This window comes from Carassius gibelio, chromosome B3, assembly GCF_023724105.1.
Source record: "Carassius gibelio isolate Cgi1373 ecotype wild population from Czech Republic chromosome B3, carGib1.2-hapl.c, whole genome shotgun sequence".
NCBI lineage: Eukaryota > Metazoa > Chordata > Actinopteri > Cypriniformes > Cyprinidae > Carassius > Carassius gibelio.
In genome coordinates, this window is record NC_068398.1 from 50,771,332 (window position 1) to 50,796,113 (window position 24,782).

Below are 24,782 nucleotides of genomic sequence, written 5' to 3' on the forward strand. Positions count from 1 at the left end.
GATGAAAGTTTACACATTTCAAAACATTTGCTTGGTTATTACTGTACCTCTCAGCTCCTAGGGTGTACATCCTCAGAAGTGGGTTACATTAGGCTTAACTTACTTAACTTGCTGTGTTTTGGTCTGAGGTCAGTAGTACTGTCAAAGATTCATTTTTTTTATTTTTATTAAAAGCTGCTAATAGTTAACTTTTAAGTTGAGTAATTTTGTATTAATATGGGTCTATGTAGGCTAATATATATCTAATCTAAATGAGAAGACAATAAGGAACATAATATGCATTTCTGCCTAGACTATCTGCACTTACATGAAGAAAGAACTACAAACAAGTGTGGGGGAAACATTATGAAGTATTTCAAACTGGCAATGTAAATGACTTGAAAGAAGCATATGTGTTTTATTTAAGAGTAAAAAGTCTCTCTCTCACTCTCTCACTCTCTCTCACACACACACACACACACTCTCTCTCTCTCTCTCTCTCACACACACACACATGCACGCTGAGTGTGGGGTGCACAGTAACCCAGATACACTCACACTAACACAAATGTATATGGGTGACTGTGCACGCCAACTCCAGCATTTACTCTCAGGTTGAGGGTGTCTTTGCAAATAATCATGAAGGTTTCCATGTCCTGGATGTTTTCAAAATGAACATGAAAGGCTCCATGGCATCGCACTTCATCGACTCCATCAGCACCCTCCATGCTTTCCTTTGATCCATCAACATGTATCTTGGTTCTTGCACCTGGCCAGTGAAAAGCCCAACACTTCCTCACGATTTATTCTGCCTGGTACATATGTTTCAATGTGAGGGGCAGCTCCTCCACTTCTACCTGTACCTCCTATGATAAAGTAAAATACCATAAATTAAGACTACCACATCACCTACAGTAGGTGGACAACCTAAACGGGGATTGCCATTTAGTTAACTGCAAGTCGGGCGCAATTTACAGTGAGTTAATTTCAAAATGTAGGATAGTCTTAGGCTACAGTCTACTCATCAAAACTTTAAAGAAGACCTTTACACAAAGGATCATATGCATGCTATTGTTATTAAACAGTAAATTAATATAAGGCCTATATAATGGATAGAAAGCTAAATGTTTTCATTTAATTTTCATTTCGGTTCATTCTTGGTTTAAAAAAAAAAATCCAGGTTCCATATGCAGAGCGAAATGGGAACGGTCCAGCATTTAGCAATAATTATTATTAACTCTGTTATTATTCTAGATTTTTTTTCAAACTACTAAAACATTGCATTTTTGAATTATGCCTTATGTGTGACCAAATATTGAGTATTTTATGTTTCAGCTGTTTGATCGCTCTGGTGCCTCGTGCAATGTCTTAAACTTGCTGAACGGGTTTAGGACTGTTGTTTTGCTTATAGACTAAAAAATGGTCTGCCCCCACGTAAGATTTTTCTAGTTCTAGTCTTTCATTTGTTATATTCAACAGAGAAGGTTTATATTAAATTTACATAATCAAGTCTTAATATATTCCGCCGCTCGAGCACATGCATTAAATTTGCCACAAAGCACATGCAGAAGTAGCCTAATAATTGTGAAAAATTTGAAATTTTAATAATTAATAAACAAATGTTTTCTTGTCGGCTCCAAGATGAAATTTACAGTGCTGGCTCTCTCCGACGAGAGAAGTGCGCCCTGTCATTAATGTGCATTAATAATTTTGCACACTTGAATATGAATATGAATTCACATTTTCAGATTAATTCACAATTCACATTAATTCACTTCATACATTAAATAATGTTTACAGATTAAGTTAAATCCTCTAAACTTTTCTAAAATAATCAACACAACCACTGGTTTGCATGTTAACTTCCTTTATTTTCCTTTAATTATCATTTACAGCATTGTTTATATCATTTTAATAGGCTATACATATTGCCCATATTTAAACTAGTTCAACAAACCATAAAACTAAAAATTAAATGATAAACAGAAGCAATTTACGTGTTATTAAAGGGGGGGGGGGGGGGTGAAATGCTATTTCATCCATACTGAGTTTTTTGCACTGTTAAAGAGTTGGATTCCCATGCTATACATGGGCAAAGTTTCAAGAATTAAGTTGTACGTTTGAAGGAGTATTTCTGTTCCAAAAAATACTCCTTCCTGTTTGTCACAAGTTTCGGAAAGTTTTTTCGAGTATGGCTCTGTGTGACGTTAGATGGAGCGGAATTTCCTTAAATGGGTCCTGAGGACACTTCTGCCGGAAGAGCGCACGCTCCCGTAGAGCAGAGCAGAGGAGGAGAAACATTTACTGATCAGAGCGAGAGCGTCGCGAAATGTCACAAAAGAAGTGTGTTTTTGGTTGCCAGGGCAAGACAACCCTGCACAGATTACCAAAAAAAAAAAAAAAAAAAAACGGCATTAAGGGACCAGTGGATGGAGTTTATTTTTACAGAGCATCAACGGAGTTGTGCAAGTGTTTGTGTTTGTTCCCTGCATTTCGAATATGCTTGCCCAGTTTGACGCCGGATTTGCGTATCGTTTATTTCTTAAGGATGATGCAGTCCCAACGAAAAAGGGTCACGATCGTGTGTTGGAACTGCAGGCGGTGAGTAAAACTGCTTCAAATATCTCTGTGTTGTTAACTTAGCTATCGGCGCCTAAGCACATCAAGTAAACAAAATGCGATGTTGGCATCAAACTGCACTTCCCACATGTACACCTTTAAAAAAAAAAAAAAAAAAAGACGACATTAAGTGGAACTTAGTCATTTTCCAAAACCACTAAGCAGATATATACAGTTTCAATACATACCACATAGAGACGTCCTGCTGTAGTCGTTGCTGCTGCTGCTCTCGTTCAGTTTCAGCCTCTGGATCTGATTCTGGATCATAAATATACGGCTGAATCGGACTGTTAGCCATGGTTTGTTTTTGATGATGGTTTTTTCCTCACGGTAATGTCACAGTTTCCAGACACTCTCAATGCAAAAGCTTACTCGCGCTCGTGATTCTTTAGCTCCGCCCACACGTCACGCCTCCAGCCGCTCGTGTTTTTCCGAAAAAAAGGTACAGACTATCTTTCTCTTATAAATATAATAAAACTAAAGACTTTTTGGAGATATGAAGGATGCATTACTACCCTATAGGTACTCAAGATTAACAGGAGACTGAGTGAAAATGAGCATTTCACCCCCCCCCTTTAATGAATCTGTACTCTATATCCCCAGGAAAGATATTGAGAGGTTTGATAATGAAATAAGAAAGGTAAACTTGTTTGAAATGGTAAAGAAAGTAATGCAGCTTCTAGTGAGTTGATAAAGATATTTCAACAGCTTGTTTTTAAATATTCTAAAGGAAAAAAGGTAAAGCCTAAAGGCAAAATCCCTCTACCTTGGTGAAATAATAATATATGGAAATTGATGAGAAACTCGAGACTCTGCATTAAAAAAAGTCACATAAAACGGGACTCACTACTGATCGCCTGATTTTTAATGGACTTTGAAAACAGCTAAGACAAGCAAAAGCAATGTTTTTCTGAACATAATTAAACAAGCAAAGGGCAATTCTAAACAACTTTGGCAAACTATAGACAAATTAACTGGAAAGACACAAATTAAGAGTGGAATAATAGAGCTGAAAATAGATGAAGAAAATCACAAGTATGGTTTAACAGTTTCAAACTATTTTAATAACGATTTTATTGATTCAGTGAGTGAAATTATCCTACACGCCTCTGGATTGCCTCATCCTTGTTTATCAACTCAGCCCTCCACTTATGATCATGAGGTTCTGTGTTTTAAACACAATGATTATTCTAAAATGGATAAAATAATACAATCCTTATCTAACTCAAAAGCTAAAGATTTCTGGGGACTTGATAGCCCTCTCATTAAAAAACATAGGGAGATTTTAACTCCAGTTTTACATATATTGTGAATAAATCTATTGATGAGAGTCTCTTCCCCAGTGTCTTTAAAACACCAGTTATAACCCCAATTTATAAATCTGGAAGCAAAAATGAAATGATTACCTACAGGCCTATTAGTATATTGCCTATAGTATCTAAAATTCTTGAGAAAGCCATCATACAGCAGGTAACCGATCACTTAGACTGTAATAATTTGTTGAACCCCATGCAGTTCGGTTTTAGACGTAACCATTCCACAGATGCAGCCTGATGCTATTTGATAGAAAACATAAAGGCTGACTTGGACAAGGGGGGCACGGTGGGTGCCATGTTTCTGGACTTGTGAAAACCTTCGACACGGTAAACCACCATGTCCTCCTGTCTAAGCTCTCTAAGTATAATCTTTCCATGGAGACATTGCATTGGATACAATAATATCTTTCAAACCGGATGCAATGTGTGAGGGTAAAAAATGTATTGTCCTCTCTGAAGCCCTGCATAACCGGGGTCCAACAAGGATCAATTCTGGGACTCTTGTTGTTCAGTATTTACATCAATGACCTTCCGGCTGTGTGCGAGGGTGTAGACATCATGTATGCAGATGATGCGGTCATCTATGTACATGGGAGGGATATGGAGCAAGTAGCCACTAAACTGTCCTTAGCCATGGATAAAATAAGTAATTGGCTTAAATCTTCTTGCTTAACATTAAATATTGGAAAAACTGTTGGAATGTATTTCGCTAAGTCCAATAAAGTTAAAGATATGCCTAACATCTATGTTAATGGACAAAAAATTTAAATTGTGACTGAGACAAAATATTTAGGAGTCCATTTGGACCAAACTCTAAGTTTTAAAAAACATATTAAAAGAATGTGCAACTCTATTAAATATAATAACTCTATTTTTAGACACATTAGGAATAGTCTGACAACTGAAGCATCTTTCATGTATTTTAATGCCATGATTTCTCCACACATCACCTACTGTTTGTCCTGTTGGTCTCAGGCCAACGAGACCACACTTAAACCGCTCAGATCGGTCTATAATCAGGCATTAAAGGTGCTTGACAGGAAAGCCCCTCGCTATCATCACTGTAATATTCTTAGTAAATATAAAGTTTTGACTCTCTAATTCGATATTCAAATTTAAGAAACGTTTTCAAAATTGTTAATAATATTGCTCCACCATCAATGAAATTTTTTTTAAAACTTTATTCTGAACAAACGAACCGAACATCCCGCTCCACTGCTCACAGAAATTGTGCTATCCCGAAGAGATCTTCTGCCTTTGCACAGACAGCCTTCTCATTTAAAACCATTAAACAAACAATGGAATCAACTCCCAGACAGTCTATAGTTGTCCGTAGATCTGAGTAATTTCTCTCGAAACTTAAAGAAATACATCCTCGATAACCAGTTGTGTCAGCATCAGCAGACTTCAAGTTTACAAATGTAACATTGACGTAAATATTTTGACTATGTTGTATATATTTTAGGTTGTGATAGGTTTTTTCTTTTTTGTTTAGCTTGTCATTAGACTATCTAATTAGTTTTAAATATGCATTGTTTAAATAATATTGCTTGTTTTTGTTAGTTCTACTGACAGTTGTTTGTAATGTAATGTTTTAATATTGTGTGCACCTGCCCGGGACTGCAGATGGAAATTAGCATTTTGCTAACTCTGGTACAAAACATCTCTTCGTAAGAGATGTAAAAATGTATTTTGTACATTGTCCCTGACAAATAAACTGAAAACTGAAACTGACATCTATGGCCTTGCTTTATTTGATTGTCAAAGTTTCCTCTGCATCAGAAAATAATGAATTTACCTATAGTATATTCGTCGACTTCTCAAAAGCTTTTGATACAGTCTACCATCATATTCTATTGAAAAAATTGCAAAAGTATGTTTTTCATGATGTTACGCTTGAATGGTTAAATTATATTTTAAACAGACAACAGTTTGTTTGTATTAATGGATGCTATTCCAACAAAGCCAGACTACTTTGTGGGGTCCCTCAGGGGTCCATTCTTGGACCATTATTATTTCTTATATTAATGATTTATCAAATGTGTCAAATATTCTTTTCCAAATAATGCTACATGGTTCAGATTAAATAAATTATTGCTGAATACAAAAAAATCTAATTATATAATTTTTAGTGGAAAAATATATTCCAAAAACCTCTCAAAAGTAAGAAAAATGGAGACTGTGGAGATATCCCAAGTCTCAACAACATGATTCCTCTGAATTTTTGTTGATAACTTGAATTGGAAAACACAAATTGACTGGGTTAGCAAGAAAATAAATAAATCTATTGGTATAATTAGGAGGATTAGCAATCTCATTACTACAAATTGTCTTCTTACACTCTATAACAGTTTAATATATCCATATCTTTCATATTGTAATATAGTTTGGGCAAGCACTTTTCCTTCTACACTTCATAGAATTTTGGTTCTTCAGAAACGTTTTGTCAGGATTGCAACCCCATCTGAGTCAATTTCATCTGTGCCTCTATTTCAGAATCTTCAGATACTTACTGTGTATGATATTCATATCACTCATATGTGTTTTTATTTATAAGGTACATTTTAATTATGAAAATATCCCAGAGCACTTTTAAGACTTTTTAAAAATTTAACTCACAGGTTCACCCTTATTCAACTCGTCAATCCTTAGATCTTCATTTTTCAAAGTTTCTTACGTGCAGAGGTCAATTTACTATCAGATTTAGGGGTACCAAATTATGGAACAGTTTTTCCCACTTAGCAATAAACTCCTCATTAAAATGTTATAAAAGATATTTAAAAGCCCATTTAACTGCTGTTAAAAATTTTTGATATAGATATTATTCCATTTTTATGTTATGATTATATTTTTTGCTTTTTTTCATTACTGTAATCGTCATTAATATTTGATGATGTTATGTGTATGTATACATGTATGTGCATGTGTGTGTGTTATGGATATATGTATCTCACTAGTGTTGTTACTTTTATGTAGTATAATGTTTTTATTTTCTATGTTTTTTGTTTTGATTTTATTGTAATTATGTCTATAGGTGGAGGTGTCAAATAACCCCAGTCGGTTTTTTTGCCTCTTCCTGCACATCATTAAATAAATGATATTTGTCTTATTTTTGTTCATATATTTTATGTTTTGTTATTATTATTATTTTGTCATTTTGTATGCAGGTGCAAGGTGCAAATATAAATAAACAAACAAATACATCAATATTATTCACAAAATAATACAGATGAGAGCATAAAAATATAAAAGATCATATTTGTAATGTTTAGTATTGCACTTAAGAAATAACATTATCCTACAGCATCTGAACATTCTGTTAACAACAATTAACATATATAGTGTGTTATCTTGAGCATTAGTGAATGTTTGCACCTTTCGTAATATGTCTGTATGAGTATAAAAAAAAATGGATCACTCAGCACCATATAGACACTTTAGGGAAGAGAAAAGCTGTAAACTATTTGAACATTTGCTTAAACTACATCATTTGTTAGCAGTAGTTTATAGTTATATAATAGTACAGCATTTTATAATTTAACAAGAAAGATAAAAGTATTTACATATTGTTTAAATAACTACATATTTCATGATCAGGATATACTCATTGTCATTGTTTTTGTTTCATTGTGTTAGTTTTTTTAATTTATTTTTGTAATAGTATTGTTTTACTAAATTATGCAAATAATAAGAAAATCAGAAATATATTTGCATTTAAAACTTTACATTTATGTCTTTACACAATCATGAAAACCAAAAATTACATTTCTATATCTAAATTCAATATTATGATTCACTTAACATTTGATAAAATCAAAGAATGTCACACCATAAAATCCTTGTGTGAGAACAATTCCAAAATAAAGGTAAATAGTTAAGGGTTCAGAACCGCCCAATTCAAAGTAGCCAAGCTGGTTCTACAACAATATTACCATCCAGGTCACAATTCGTTATTTAGCCCTTTCACACATACAGACAAAAATAAAAGATGTCATCCAACTGGAGCAACAGTGAAATTAAAGCGCTTCTCCTTATCCAGGCGGATGAAGAAATTTGTCATCATCTGAGAGGAACTTAACGTATGATAAAATAACTAACTGTTAACCCCCTGAGAGCAATGCATTCACAGGACAAAGTCAGGTCATCAATAAACTGAAAACATTGCGTCTTGAATATCTAAAAAATGTATGACCATCACAAACGAAGTAGTAGTGGAAGAATTTCTTGTTCCTATTATTACTTTTGTCAATTTATTTGGGGTTCCAGCTACTCCACAAATCCTGTAGCTCTAAACTAGTGGATCTCAACCCGCGGCCCGTCACCAAATGAAATGTGGCCCACCATGCCAAACACAATAAAAATAATAATAAAGTTTTACAATTTATTTTAGTTTTTACATAGGGAAAAACATGAAGTCGGAGCATTGAAGAGTGCTGGACATTCGGCATAAACTTTTGGTTTTGCCCCGTAACTCTCTTGAAGATGTTCAGTCCATCTTTTTCCCAGTTCTCCCAAAACAGCTTATAGCCCACTACTGTTTCAGCTATTAAAATAGTTCTGTTTTGTGGGTTTGGAGCAGTTTTTGATCATTAAATAGGCCTAAAGTTTTGTTTTTAAAATAACAAGCGCAGCACAGAGAGCGAGAGAGTTGATCATAGCCTATGTTTGATCAGTTGTGCCTTCTCAAATCATCACGAATTGTCTAAAATAAAATCTAAAGATATAAAACAGATCAAGCATGTACCAATGTTTTGTCGTTAAACCCAGATAAATGTGCACTATATCCAATATTTTGCATGGAGAGTGCAAGATAAAGCACACTTTTTTGGGACATAGAGGTGCCAGCGCGATCATAATATAAAATAAAGAAAACAAACATGCTTTCCACCCTCTCGTTTTGAACATGAGGGCTTACAAAAATAAACCGAAACTCAGCGAATACATGCCTCACAGACACGATAAATGTATCTATAGAAAGCTATAAATTGCTACTTAACGAAATAATAATAATTAAAAAAACTCTTTCATTAAGATCCATATAGCAGGCGCGTCTAATGAGGATATGATGAGTCAGGCAACTTCTTGGGACACAGACTCATAAAACTAGTTTATTAGTAAATAATTCAAATATATTTCTACTATATCCCTCCATCACATTCATGGTAATTACTTTTGCCAGTGCTTTGCGCCATCTTTTGAACGCAGAACTGTTCATCTGCGCTGATAGACTATTTAATATAAATTTGGATCAGCATAGGCTACATTTGTGAGCACATCTTTTCTGCAATGTCGTGCGTCCTACAGACTGCATCTTTCAATCGAAACTTCATTGTGCTATTACTCCTTTCAAGCTGAATTTCACTAAATTGGTCAGCTCCCAAAAGCATCAGGTGTTTTATTAATGGTGAATATAATTATTTAAACCAGTAGTCTATTACGATGTCTCTGTAACAAAAGCAGTTGCATGAATGTGATAGTTTGAAACAAAAATTTAACATCAGCAAAAATACTGACCGCATATACCCCCTAATGTTTACAGATACAAGTGCAGCTGTTTAGAGGTTAATGATGTCACAGAATTTACCGGTATTTTGGAATGGATGTGTGAATGGTGCTTTTCCGGAAAAAAGACGGAAGGTCGTTGACTGTTTGCATTTTTTAATTTATCGGTAAAGTCGTTCTGGTAATTTTACATCAATTTACTGGTATTACTGTGTGAAAGGAGCTATTGATTAACTAGGTGGAAATCACACTGAATGACACGCATCCAGAAGCGTTCTCTCTCACACTTATGACTCCAGTTCTCTCAGATAGCACGCAATCAGTTCTCCTTGCGCCTGAACTGTCAAATACACAGACAGTTGTCAAAATATACATTATGTTGAGTATCTCATGTAAATGCAGTTGGCTAGGGCTTTAGTGTACAAACAGGTAGCAAAAACCTGATATGTGTCAGTAAACTACAGTGTTGACCCGAAAATAAGACGATCCCTCATTTTGTCAAGTTATAAAATTATATTCAGCATCGCGTTAGTTCAGTCAGGCCACGTTAGTTACGCTTGCATCAGCTGTTCCTAAGGTGTACCAACACCTGTGACATGCGGTCTATTTAAATTCACATTTTTCAGTGTCTCTTCCATTGCATCGCTGTTTGCAAATCAAACTGTTGAAGTTTGTTTCAGAACATCTGAAATCCGCATCTAAGATAAGTAAATGCTCTTTTAATCCATATCGACGCCTAGGCCACTGCCTAAGGACAGGGTCGCTTAAAAGGGGGCCTGTGGCAGGCCCTCCCTGGCACCCTGTGCACCGCCCCCCCTTGATTTTTCCCGCCCGGTGACCATCACAATGCAACGGGAGGTCCCCCGAACTCGGTTGAAATTTTGCACTTTTCGACGCTATACAGTGGACGGCCACAGGGTGGCACTCTCCTGGACACAGTCCCCCTTCTTTATGGGCTACGTTGATTAGGTGGTGGCTGGGCATCCACAGACCGCCTGAACCTCCCAAATAAAGCCTATGTGGCCCAGCATCTCTCATTGGTCCCCGCGGGCCCCGACCATGAACAGCCTATACGTCCCCCTGTTCGCCTGTGTGGCCGCCAAAGGCCTGTCCGTCCCCCAGACCGCCTGTGTGACCACAAATGGCCTGTCTGTCCACTGGCAATCTGATGACAGGGTCCACGAACAGACTGTCCGTCCCCCTGATCACCTGTGTGAGCACGAACGGCCTATCACTCCCCCCACCACTTATGTGACCACAAACAGCCTTTACGTCCACTTGATCACCTATGATACCACAAACAGCCTATACGTCCACCTCAACGCCTATGTGACCACTAACTGCCCATCTATCCACTGGTAATCTAAAGACTGTGACCACGAGGAGACTGTATGTTCCAATGATCACCTGTGTCACCACAAACAGCCTATCTATCCCTCTCACCGCCTATGTGACCACTAACTGCCCATCTATCCACTGGTAATCCAAAAACTGTGACCACAAGCAGTCTATGTGTCCCCCCTGATCCCCTATGTGCCCACGAGTAGCCTATTTGTCCCCCTGACAAACTTAAAAACACATCCATCTGGAGTGTTATTTTCTGCTAAAATGATACAAGCCGTAGCAGTTTCTAACACATGGCCGGTCTTCATCATTACATGATAAAACTTGAGTCTTGAGTACAGTACAGGTGTGTCCATTAACAATATTGAACACATTTTAAGTCAATCATATTAAATAGAGTTGCTATTTAATGAACAGTGAGACACGCACCACATGTGGTGCAAATTAACCAAAATTCAACATTGGTTTTTATGCAAATTCTACATTATTATGGGAAAAAATTTACCTGAATGGATTCCTCTGAGATTCCTGTGACACACTAAAGACTGTGACCTATATGTGTGACCACAAGAAGTCTATATATCCACCTGACCTACACTGGCATTCCGTGGACCATTGCATAGTCCATGGAAAGCTTACTTAGGTCCCTTCAAATAAGTTGCACGTGCACTTGACCACCCATAACTTATTTGACAGTTCCACGTAGATATTTTCCAGTATGATATTGAACATGAACACATAACTTTGATACAAAAATAAAGGAATTCAGGGCTTAAATACCAAATTTTTGTGCATGGCTTCTCGTCAGTGGTGAGTCCAAATTTTCTAATATTCAGATTTATGCATAAAACTACCCAATAAGCTTTCAGCACCCCAAGCACCTATGAAAATCAATGGGATAAGCTGCACGTGGGCACTTCCTGTTTGACTGGGCAATATCACAAGAAGCGCCCACATGTAACTTGTTTGACGGGACCTATGCAGGCGTTCCGTGGATACAGTAACATGTCATATTTCAAATTAAAATTATGTTGATGAGTAACACAGAGTTCATTTAAAAATCATAAAATATTTATTTAAAACATTATTGAACACAGCACACGTGGAAAAATACAATCTATGAACATGACTGAAAACAGTGCACATGGAAAAAACTATCGTAACAACCTGAAAAACTATATACATTTTTTTAAAACATCCAAAAGTCAGCAATGTTGATAGTAGGGAGGTCTGTGTCGCCCTGCAAGAAAAAAAAAACATTGAAACAGAATCAGCTTGGTGTAATGGTTAAAGAGAAAAAACTGAATATAACTACAAATGAACCGATCACCTAATACTTACCACGCCAAGAAGTATGGTAGGATCTTGCAGTAGATCTACCACACAAAAAACAAACAAAACAATTAAATGTTGGTAGCGTGTTCTTCATGGAGAAAAAATGGCATAATTACTAAACTGATCACTTAACACATACCTTGCAGGCTCATGGTCATCGGACTATTCAGAGTGCTTTCAAATTCTTCTACAATGAAAAAACACCAAAAAAGCAATACATTTTTCACCAACTTGTTAAACAAAATATTATTATCTTATCTCATAAAATATTCAAAGCCTACCCAGAAACTGCAAACACTCCTCCATAGGCTGGGGGAGCATCGCCTGGCACTCTGGAGGCTACGGCTGGGGGAGCGTCACCCGTCCTTCCGTAGGCTGCGTCCGGGGGAGTGTTGCCTGGCTTTCCGAAGGAGTGACGGCTGACTCTCCTCCCCTCCATTGGGGTCATCGATGTGTGACATCACCCTAAGCACCTATGAAAATCAATGGGATAAGGTGCACGTGGGCACTTCCTGTTTGACTGGGCACAATCACAAGAAGTTCCCAGGTGCAACCAATTTGACATAACCTATAAAGGTGTTCCATGTACAATACAGTAACGGGTCATAGGTCATAACTATGAAGATTTTGAGTAATACCAAGAGTACAGTACACAGGGAACCCCACCCAGCAAATTAATGTATCCTCTGAGTATTTAAAAAAAATTTAGAAAAATATATTCATGGAAAATTATCAACCTATAACATCACATTAGATCACGTGTCATCCAGATGATGATACAGTAAAGGGTCATATGTCATAAGTATGGTGATTTGATCGAGTAAAACCTACAGTACAGCACTCAGGGAACACCCCCCAGCAGTTTGATGTAAATTGGAGCTCATGAAATGGCTTAGTTTGCATAGAAATGCATTGACCATGGAACGCCTGCATAAGTCCCATCAGATAAGTTGCACGTGGGCACTTCCTGTTTGACTCGGTCAAAACACCCTTTAATATGGTGCAAACACCTGGGGGCTTTGAATGCTCATTTGTCACGCCCTCACGTACCGCCTATTTGAGACCTGTACCCATCTGAGTATGGTTAGTAGTAAAATAAATAATAAGAAAAAAATATTCTAGGAAAATTATCATCCCGGGCCGGATCAAACGAGCACTTATTGTGGTCCTACGGACTCCAAACTTTGCACACTGTCTAAGTGGCCCCTGAGGGTCCACAATTTGCATCAGAGCCGTTCTGAACTTTTGGACGCGTTCTGTGGATTGAACACAAATCACATGTCAAAATGAATGGGATAAGATGCACATATCCGCTACTCCCGTTTGCCCCCCGGGGGCCCGAGGGCCATCAAATCGATACATCGAACTGCGTAGACGCGGTTCCCTGGTGTTTTGCTCATCTTTACGGACCCCAGCAGCTACCGCCGCTGGTAATACACCACTCTCAAGAACAGTTGCAACTTTATTACTATTTTCATGTATTTCATATTAAAATGTACAAATACATTAACATTTACCAGATGCTTTGATCAAAAGTGGATAATTTGGGAGTATTTGTAGTCTGTTGAAAATTAACCATGATTTTACTACAGCTTTTTCAGTAAAACCATAGTAAAAACTAAATCAACCATAGTTTTACTACAATCACCTTGGTTTAGCTATGACTGTTGCAGTAAAACCATAGTAACTACAAAAACTGTAGTAAAAGTATAGCAGTTTTCACAGTACCTATTTCAAAGTAGGTTTACAGAAAATGCATGTTTCAAGGTTACAGTTTACAAAGCCAGTAGTGACTGAGACTCACTGGGGAAGACCATCTACTAGTTCATAATACAATCATGTGTTCAGTGCTGTCAGCATCGAAAGTTATGTTTCTTCCAAAAACTGAGTTACCATAATACAAGACTTACATAAACCAAGCAAACAATAATTAAGCAATTAAAATGTTTTAAATTGCATGATAAAATATTCTAAAATATTTTCTGATAAAATCTTAAACTAGTCTCTAGTTTTGTGTTCAGGTAACATTATCCTTAAACATTTTTAAAGGCTAAGTAAAAAAAAATTAAATCCATTTTGCATTGCTACAACATTTGTTGTTGGTAAAATTTGTAAAAGAACAGTGTTTACAAGATACCGTTTATTTGCCAGCAAAACTGATGCAAAAAAAACATTTTTTTCATTTAGATGCTGCATTGTGTCATTTTGTCAAAACTTGTCATCAAGTGCTGCTTACAAATAAAAATGGACATGCAGGTATACAAATTTCAGTAGGTTGAACATCATATTTGTAATTTATACTACCATTCAAAGTTTTGGAGTCAGTACGATTTTTTTTCTGTTTTGAGAGAAATCACAAAATGCTGCCTTTATTTGATCAAAAGGAAGTAAAAAAACGGTAATATTGTGAAATATTACAATTTAACAACAGCTTTCTATGTGAATACTTTGTTAAAATGTAACTTATTTATGTAATCTACGCTAATTTGTATAACTCAGTGTCGCATAATCCTTCAGAAATCATACTGATTTGCTGCTCAATAAACATATTTGATTACTATCGATGTCTTATCAATTATCAAAAGTTAGAACAAATATTTGTTTCAAATAAACACTGTACTGTTTTAAAACTTTATTCAAAGAATCCTGAAAAAAAATGAAGCTGCACAACTATTTTCAACACTGATAATAGTCAGAAATGTTTCTTCAGAAGCAAATCAGAAAATAAGAATGATTTCTGAAGGATCACGTGACACTGTCTGTATTTTCAGCATCATTACTCCAGTCTTCAATCACAGGAATAAATGACTTCTCTAAATATATTCAAATAGAAAACAAAATTGTAGTTAATTGTATTCGTTTCATACATTAAACTGTGGTTGCCATAAAAGACTTCTTATGAAACAGTTGTACTCACTAGTCCTGCAGTGTATAGCATCTTGGAGATGTTGTCTGACAGCAGCGGTGGGCCGTCAGGGGTAGCAGGGCCTTCTCTGCTGGCTCTATAAAAAACAAAATTGTGTGAATTTTTTTTTTTGATTATTTAGGTATCATTTTCATTTGTCTAATGACCACAAATTGCCTGTGATTAGCAGTGTTGGGTAAGTTACCCAAAAAAAGTAATCCACTACAAATTACTAATTACTGCTCTAAAATTGTAATTTGATTACATTACTGATTACTGCATGTAAAAAGTAATCAGATTACTTATTACTTTACTTTCAAGTTACTTTGAAAACCTATTAAATCTACAAGGAAAAAAACTACAAACAAAGTGAAACTCAGTTCCTTCCATAATTTAATATTGACTGAAAAATATAACAGAAATATGAAAACAGCAACTTGAATTAAAGATCCAATGCATTTCTATAACTTAACATTCTTAACATAAACTTGCCTAAGAATGGAAACTGTAGTCTTTTTAAATGTATATACAGTATGTCTTAACTAAATATGGGCTGTCGTTCCAAGGAAGCTTCTATTATTACAAGTCCAGATGTCTGCGGTTGTGGAGACATATTCCAAACGCTCGAATGTTTTTTTAAGTTCATACTCCATAGGGCTGTCGCTTTTCGTTCGAAAATCGATTGCACAATCGGACCAACCAAAAAAAGTTTCGAAAATGAAAATAGGGAATCGATTTTGACCAAACTATTAATTTTTAAATAATTAAACAATTAAAAAAATATAGATGTAAAAAAACGTGTTGGGGCTTAATTTGTATCATCTTACGCGGACTCGGGCTTGCGCTCCAGTTTGTGAGGTAAATGAGCGGTCATGTGATGTGTTTCGATTAGCGCGAGAAAGATGTGAAGTGGATGCCAAGTAGGTGTAACGGAGGCTTGCCTCTGGCGAAAATACGTTTTGGTTGCACCAGCAACTAAAGCAAAGTTCTGAGGTGTGGAAAAGTTTTGACCATGTTTATAATGAGAATAATGAGTGAATAATCACCATCAGTGAGCGCATGGAACACATTGAAGACAACTACAGTGGATTCATTCATTTTTCTCCACAAAAACATGTAGACCTAGCCTAATCTCTGTGAGTAAAGGTTTTTCAAATGATAACTATATATTCATTAAGGCTTAAATGCATAATGTGGACAGAGTATTTACGCTAATGTTGGCAATATTCTTTTATTAAATCCCAGCTAACAAAAAAAGGTCCCCAGGACGTCCCCTAAATGGCCTCTGCGAATGTCCCCCGGACGTCAGCTTGTAGGGTCCGCTTGACGTCGAGCGGACGTTCGCAAGGACGTCCTCCGGACGTTTACAGGACGTGCAGCGGACATTAGGGACGTTTGGGGGACTTTCGCTTTAAGTCTTCAAATGTTATTTTATTTTAATTTTAGTCTAACCAAAGAAAAAAAAAGTTTGGAACATAGGGTACATTTTATTTAAACAATTGAAATGTATTATTATTATTACTTTTAATTAAATGTTAAGAAATAAAAGAAATATATATATATATATATATATATATATATATATATATATATATACACAACTGTAACAAAACAAAGTATAGCATATGTAAAGAGGAGTGCAATAAATAAATAGGATTGCAAGAAAAATGAATGTATAATTATGTATAATTATGTATAATGTATAATTAAATAAAATTAATAAATATAACTAAATAAAAATGAAGCGAACAACATCTAAAAATCAATGCTACAATAACAACATACATGTTAAATTTTAAATTACATGACTCTTAAGCAAATAAAAAATATATATATTTGTGTTTATTTATTTATTTATTTATTTTTTCCCGGGCGTGGGTGGATCAAGCAAAGCAGCTGTATCACTCCGATAGTAGCTCCTGTTGGCTTCTAACCTAAAACAATGAAAGGAACACATTCATGTCATAAAACATACCTAAAATGTTTTCTAACTTATTCATTTAATTTGTAAAGGTCATCATCAAGTAAAATAAAATGACATTTCGAGGACTTAAAGCAAACGTCCCGAGTGGCCGCTGCACGTCCTGTGAACGTCCGGAGGGAGGTTTTGGTGACCTTTATTTGTTTGCTAGGATAATGGCGTGAACAGTCACTTAAACATTAAAGTGGTAAACATTTTTTAAAGTTGTGTATCCTAGCTTATGTGTAAATGCAGACATCATCCTCGATGTCTGCACGTGAGCTCATTAAGCTTAATTTCCACAACGACTTTGTCACACGTGCTTACATCTAAAGCATGAAAAATACGTTTTACCAGGTCCATTACTTCAAGTAGGCTAAGGTAAGTTGTCTTATGACATGGGCTGCTTGTTTTTTTATGTTCTTCAATGTTCTTATGCGTCTGCAGTATACATTTTGAAGTGTAGATTTTGCGTAACGACCTTATCACATGCCCTTATGCATAGGCCTCATGAAAGCCGTACGGAAAAATACCTTTTACCGTGACAAAGTAAGGTGAGTTGTCTTATGAAAGGCGGATTGTTTATTTATAATCTTCGATGTTCTTTTGCTTATTGTCTGCAGCGTAAAGACACTAAAGTGTAGCATTTGCCACTCGATTACGATCGCATTTGAGCTTTACATATGGCACAATAACGGATGACATTGGCTTGTACAGTCACTCAAACTTTAAAGTGGGGAAAAACTGTTAAAGTTGTGTTGCCTAGCCTATGTGTAAATGAAAACATCATTTGATGTCTGCACGTAAGCTCATTAAGCTTGATTTTCATAAAGACTTTGTCACATGCACTTATAATGTACATCGTAAGTGTCATGACTTCCATGATATGGGGGAAAAATACTATGGAAGTCAGTGGTGTCCAGAAACCGTTTGATCACCAGCATTCTTCGAAATGTCATATTTTGTGTTGCGCACAAGAAAGAAAATCATGGGCAATTCCATGAAAAACTAAACTTTACCATGAAAATGTATTTATTTTTTTATCAAAGAAAAAAAAAAAACTATTTAAGTTGTGCATTTAGGTCTGCATTAAAGAAAAATATGTAATTTTGACCCATACAAAAAGTATTGTTGGCTATTGTTAATGTACAAATATACCAATGCAACTTAAGACCGGTTTTGTGGTCAAAGGTCACATATTGTTGTATCTGTCTTTCTGTCTGTCTGTCTATCCATTACATTCTGTCTGAGAATTATATAGATAGATAGATAGATAGATAGATATATTATAATTTATTTATTTATTTATTTATTTTTGGCTGACTGTTTATAACATAGAATTAAATTTCATAATGCACTCACCTGATTAACAGTTTTTTCACGATCCGGGGCATGTTTTAGGGTCACAGCAATCATCTCTTCCACACTCTGGGATTTCTGGTGTGGGTATGCCTTGCTGTAGGCACCTTGATTTAATACAGAGATCACCATTATTCATATTAAAACTAGAAATTAGAATGACAAAGTTATATTAAACATTAATCTTATTTCTGCTATGAATAATATATGTATTTAGAACAACTTAAGACTTTTACATTTAAAAGGAGGAACAACATTTACAACCTACCAAATCTTATTAACAATTTATTAACAATCCAAATGATTTGACAGGCAGATTATTAAACAGAGAGATAATAAGAGATAATTAGTCATTAGTGGCGAGTTTTGAAACTTACGAATGATGACATCATTGATGTAGAGATGTTGAAATTTAAGTTTTCCCTTTCTCCCTTTATAACTATAACATCCCCATAAGGAATTATCTCCAATTTTTTTCAGCATCCTCCTAATTCCATCTCTCAAGCTGCCTCCACTCTGAAGACACAGATAACGAATCTGCAAACAACAACAATCAGTAATTAAACACGAGCAAAATGCTTTAAATGATTATAGGTTAAAAATAACTAATGTTGCTTGTGTTAAGGCACATACCATCTTCTTTCGAAATTCAGCGTCTTTCAGTTTCCCACCAGTTTTGGCTGGCTCACTGATTGCTGCATTGTAATGTTGTTTTGAATTTGGTCCAGTTTCAACATGATCCTTCTTTCCAAATTCTCAAATAACTTGTAGATTTCTGAGCAGAATTTATTTTGAAACATAAATGAAATTACAAACTACAGCAATAAATACAAAATAAATTATAACAAAAATAACGCTAAGACAACATAATAATTGAAGAATTATGATGAAATAAATTGTTACCATCCCGAAGAGATTGTGGATTAATCACTTCCTAAACAAGTCACAAATGCATTTCGTCAGAAAATGAATACATTATGTGTGTGTGTGTGTGTGTGTGTCAGTGTGTGTTTTGGTGTACTGTACCTTGATTCTGCCAATTGGCTGAAACTGACTGTTGTGGCTGCAGTCGTGGTGTTGAAAGACATGGAACTGTGAACAAATTACAAGAAAAAAAAAATCATTAGATTAAACATTTCATGACCTATTGGTAGTCGAACAGTCACACTCTTGAGTTGTACAGTGTTCAGCTGTACAGTCCTAAAGACAATATTATTAGCATGTTTAAATCATGACATAATATCTTTAAAAATATTTTTATGTAATAATAACTATTAGAGTTTTGCATGTTTTGAATGAATTTTTTTTTTTTTTTTTTTTTAGTAATCAACATAACAAAAACATGGTAGACTGACTTTAACCTTGATTGCATTGAGATTTTACTCACAGGAAGGTGCCTCAGGCAAAATCACATTAGATCTTTTTTTTTTTACTGGGTGCTCCTCATCTAACTCCGAAAATAAAACAAAAATATATATACATCAGTAAAACTATAGCAACTTCAGACTATAGCAAACAAATGAAAAGAAATCGTAGTTCACCTTCACCAGGCTCCCCAGCTGAAAACAAAACAAAATATTAGCAAGGACCTTTTGACATTTCTTAAGACAAAAATGAAAATTCTGTCATCATACGCACCCTTGAGTTGTTTCAAAGGGTTACAGACATTCTTCAAAATATCTTCCTTTGTGTTCAGCAGAACAAATATATTTATACAGGGTTGGAACAACTCAAGAGTGAGGATGATGACAGAATTTTCATTTTTGGGTGATATCCCTTTAATGTTCTGGCCTTTGTGAATCATTTTTTCACAACATATAACGAATATTCCATTTTATATTCTCATCAACAGTTTTTGTAAACTTTCTACTTACACTTAGATGCAGTTTCTGTTGATCTTGGCCGTTTGTTTTTCTTTGCTCTCATACTGGAAATCTCATCTTCAGGGCCAAACGCAACAGGGCAATAAACAGTATTTTATGTCATTTAGAAAAATATGCTAGATGGTACTGTTCTGAATAATTGATTCCCTCTGTTTAACCTTGCATTAAATAAAGAATACAGTAACTTAATGATGATTTTACCTTGGGATGATTCACTTTCCTCAAGAACTGTAAAACAAAATTAGCATTAATATATATATATATATATATATATATATATATATATGCATTTAGCCTTTAGTTGATTATTACAGATTCATTTGTTTTGCATGTATACTTACATTGTTTTGTGTGTGGTGTCTTTCTAGGTTTGGTGGCCTGAAGTTCTTCTTCTGCAAGAAACAAAAGTTACAACTGCAATGGTCTTTCAGTATGAAAACTTTACCTTATTTACAGTGTCAGCACAGATTTTATACCTCCAAATCTTATGGTGGTATAATCTTTCGGGAACAATTTCCATCCGAGTCCTCAACATGGGAAGTTTCAACAGCTTTTTGGACCCGATACCTTGCTAGGTTGTAACTGTCTGTTCTCAGAAATAGATAAATAATGTATATCTTAGGAATGGTTACTAGTAGTTGTAGGAATGGTTACTAGATAAAAAAAATAATATTGGTATTATACTTTACCTGTGTCAGAAAATACTCTGAGAGCATATTTTGTCCAGAGTTGTTTGTCTGGAATGACACATTTTTGGACTTTGGTCCCAACATTTGAATTTGGCCAATAGCAGAACAGTACCTTTCAGACAGAGACAAGGATGCTTGCTGTTTTCTACATAGTTGATTAATAAATCATAAATGATTAATGTATATCATTTATGTTTTATAAAAACATATTTGGACTAAATCCTACCCCATTGATCCTTTCAAGCCATGAAGATGGTGCCACCTCAACCTCATTTTGCTCAATGAAATTGAGTAATACATAGCGAAGATAAACCTGCAAATGAAATTTAGATAAATCTGTAAGTTCAGTTTGTAATAAACAAATGAAACATTCACAATTACCTATTAATAGACAATCATTGGTTACTTTCTCTAACCTTATACTTAATTTATGTTTACCAATGTTGGTTCTCATTGTACTGGAAACTAGGTTTTCAAAAAATAATTGCACTGGAGAGCAAATCACTAGAAGACAGAAGGAAGCTGTAGGAGGCAGAAACAGATGGGACAAATCTTCACAAGAGAGAGGCCAAGGGGTGAAGCTGTAGAAGGCAGAGACTCCAGGGCAAAGCTTCAGGACCAAGAATCTCAGAGGTACAGGCGAAGCAGTTAGACTCACAGGGGACAAAGCTTAAAGAGGTGGAGACACAGGGGTGAAGCTGAAGGATGTAGAGCCTCAGTGAGCAAAGAAATTCTTCAGGTATGTAATTTCACCCAAATTGTCATTCTCTTGTTATTTATTTTTTTTTTCATTTTTATTTTGGTGATTTTATATTTTGTCACATTCTAGAAAGTATGAAGAATGGACACCACAATTTTGATCCCGTAGTTTTCCAAAAACCAGCCCTCCTCTGAAGGGACTTTCTTTCTACATAAAGCATTTGAGAATGCCTGATGTTAGCCATGCATGTTCCATAGAGGCGTGAATCACATGGTGTTGTCAGATATGGCTGTAGATTTGTGTACACCCTGCATAACACTGAGTTGTCCGCTTGTTCTGACACCACCTCACAAAATTGTTCAGGGCCTAACACAAAGGCATTGTTTGGGCACTTGAATGACATCAAGTTTTCCTTGATTTCTGTCTTGGACTTAGATGTTTCCTCAAGACGATTTGCAACTTTTGCCAAAACATTTTTTCCAGATCGGACCAATTTTTTGATTTGATGAAGATAGCTCTCAAACTTGAAAGCACTGCAGCTGTCAAGGCTGCCAAAGTTTTGGGCATCTTCTGCAAGGTGCAGCAAGGAATGGACATTGTATACCAAAAATGTCACTCCATACAGCTCCCGTCGTCTCTCTACAAAATACTTAAGCAGCTGGTTTGTATAAGCTCCTTGTGACTTTGTGAGATCAGGATTCATCAAAATGCAAAGAGCCGTGCTGAAGCTCAAGAAGTGTTCATAGAGATGGTCTTGGAGAATTCCCTTTAGAACAATCTTCCCAGTGTAGATAGCAAACTGTCTGAACTCTGTTGCTTTCCAGCGATCTATTTCCTGCAAGGCCCTTGGCTTCCTGGCAAAGCAATGGGAATGGACTTCTTTAGTGACACCAGCCTCTCGCTTACACTGGTCACGTCTCCTGATGACATCCGAAAATCTGTTCTCCCTCTTGTCCACAAGAGCAGCAGCTTTTTCCTTACCCCGGGACAGCTCTGGTGCATATAATCAATGGGGAATGATTTGATCATGTCAATCGGGAGGACAGAGAAGGGTGAGATCCCATCTTCTTGATGGTGTTCAGGTTGCCAGCATTCCCTGAATGATTGATCTGTTCTCATGGTCAGGTTATTTGTGTCGGGATATGTCATCCGACCTTCCCAAGATCCCCTCTGGTCGCATCTATCGCAACCATAGTATCCAGAAAACTGCTTTACACACTTTACCATAGCTTTAGCTGGAGCATCGCAGGTAACACATCGTAATTGGATGTTTAAGTGTCTCCCTTCCCAAATAAGACCATCCTGGATTAGTTCTGCCAATTGCTGAATAGTGTCAGAGGCAAAGTTTGGTGTTTTGGGTTTGGAAGCAGCAGTGGATATCCACAGGGGTAAAATACATTCTGGAGACAAGTTTATGGAACAAAGAACTGGCCAGAGGGATACATTTGAGCTTTCGAACAGTGGCAGGCCATCGATGTTCAAGGAGAGATCAAGTGACTGCAGATGGTCTGTCACAGCTGCAGGATACCTGCTCAGATGTTTTGAGAGCTGATCTGCCACATTAAACTGTACACTCTCGACACCATATTTGGTAGTATGTTCATAATGTTTTGTGTGTCCAAAGAGCGTCCTTGCAGTATGGGGAAGGTCTTCATGCCCATGTCTTTTAAGGATGTTTAATAGAGCATCCACAGCATTATGTTTAACTTGAAACATACATGCCCATTCTGAAAGTTCTTCCCTGAGTGTGGGTGTGATCTCTTGTTCGCTCTCAGAACTAGACAGGGCTGGATCCGAAAGCATGTCAAGATTTTCTTCCTCAATATGCTGGTTGTGATTTAGGCTTTCACTTTCAGCAATGCTGCCCATCTCAACTGAACTGATAGTTTCTCTGTTGCCTGCCGCCTTATGTGCCCTTGACACTCTAGCCCAGATTTTGTTGTACTGCCTCCTACGCTCTTTGGATGTCATCAAGCTACTGTACTGGTGTCTCTGTCAATAATTCAATAAATTACATTTTTCAGTACACTTACAGATTTGATCTGTTTTCACAATCTACCAGTATCAACCATATAATTTACTGAACTAACCTTTGTTGAGGACATATTTGCCAGAAGCATAAAGGCTGAGAAAACAGAAATAAACATAAATTAACACACACACACACACACACACACATATATATATATATATATATATATATATATATATATATATAAAAAATATAGTATCAGTCAAAAGTTTGGAAGCATTACTATTTTTAGTGCTTTTGAAAGAAGTGTCTTATTCTCATCTAACCTCCATTTATTTGTTTAGAAATACAGAAAAACAATTGTGAATATTATTTAAATATATACATTTAAAATAATGTTTTTATATTTTATTTTAATATGCTTTAAAATATAATGTTGATTAAAAAATGAATTATATTTTGAATAAATTCTGTTCTTTTAAACTTTTTTTTAAAAAATCCTTAAAAAATGATCACAGTAGTCAAAAAAAAACATTACATACCTTTTTCTGATGTAAAATTGGGCACCGCCATTTGTAAATCCTATGGGTAAAGCTATCATTATCCAATATCATTAGCATCCAGCTATTTTTAGCTTTACAAAACAGTTTGTTTTGCTGCTTGATATTGACAAATTGACAATTAATGTGTCCTATCATATTATTTTAATCTGTTTTCTTAATTAAGAACACACTGGTTTGTACTGCAAACAGTTTTACTGTTTACTGCACGTTGTTATTCTCCCCATTAATTACCTATAGCGGCTAATGAAACAGAAGTTTCACCCATAGGCTTACTTCCATGTCGAGGAAAAAGGTGTGTGTGTGTGTGTGTGTGTGTGTGTGTGTATATATATATATATATATATTGTCACGGGAGGAGCACAAGACAGACACAGTGGGCGTGGCGTCAGGCCTCGGAGAGGCTTTTATTAACAGAAATCATAAAACAAAGGGAATAAAAGTGGCCAAAGGGGGAAAGTGTCCAAAATAACAGGGAATCTGGTGTCCTCGTCGTGCTGCGGGATTTGTGTAGGTCGGGCAGTGTTCATCAAGGAAGGGTCCAGGCAAGGGGCGGAGTCCGGCGGCCGCACGCGCTCCCCTCCTTGGTCCGGGGCGCGAGGGGCGGCGGCTTCTCCTAGCGGCCGCGTCTCTCTCGTTGGCCGCGGCGCTGGTAGGGG

At 36.1% G+C, this 24,782-nt stretch overlaps 1 long non-coding RNA gene across 2 annotated transcripts; it reads left to right on the forward strand.

Annotated features, from left to right (window-relative positions):
- The first annotated feature begins 17,118 nt into the window (after positions 1–17,118).
- On the forward strand, positions 17,119–21,769 carry LOC127951816 (uncharacterized). Of its 2 annotated transcripts, none has more exons than XR_008152741.1 (5): positions 17,119–17,341; positions 20,571–20,777; positions 21,136–21,229; positions 21,361–21,630; positions 21,721–21,769. It is a non-coding gene; the product is annotated as an uncharacterized LOC127951816 (long non-coding RNA). The 2 variants fall into 2 exon arrangements; XR_008152742.1 differs by having other exon boundaries at positions 20,571–20,632.
- Positions 21,770–24,782: the final 3,013 nt, after the last annotated feature.